The following is a 576-nucleotide window of genomic DNA, read 5'->3' as shown; positions in this document are numbered from 1 at the left end:
GGGACACGCGCGCCCGTCCCCGGAGCCCCCGCAGCCGCTCGGCAGCCCCGCGTGGGCCGGAGCGAGCCGCGGGCAGGGCACCGAAGGCCGGGGTCTCGCTGAAACAAGGCTTTGGACATAACCCGTGATTTCTGATTGAGATGCAGAGCGTTTGGGAACGGGTGAGGAGGAGGCGTGGGTAATTAATCACACAATGTCTTGAAATAATTCCTTTACAATTTTGTGCCTGGGGTGACTATTTTATTCGTTTGAAAGCTTCCGATTCTTCAGTAAAGAGATTCACTTTGTAAAATTACCAGGGGGTGGGGGGATGAGATTCTTCTAGCTCCCTCATAATAAGCACACTGAGCCAGCACCAGGCAGCTGGAGACACCGCTCCTTGCTAAGTAAACGCAGTTAGAGGGGCTTGGGACGAGATTCGATTAGAAAGTAACAGGTGTTCTAGCAAGGGCAATGATACGGGCAAAAAGGCAAACCCAAGATGCAGGTGGGCTCCACAGCTCTCCACCCAGTGTGTATAAAGGCCCAAAAAGCACATCGATCCCACGCAGACCTCCACTTGGCCGCCAGTGGACC

The sequence above is a fragment of the Suricata suricatta genome, chromosome 14 (genome assembly GCF_006229205.1).
Source record: "Suricata suricatta isolate VVHF042 chromosome 14, meerkat_22Aug2017_6uvM2_HiC, whole genome shotgun sequence".
Taxonomy (NCBI): domain Eukaryota; kingdom Metazoa; phylum Chordata; class Mammalia; order Carnivora; family Herpestidae; genus Suricata; species Suricata suricatta.
Note: the sequence above shows the minus strand (reverse complement) of the source record.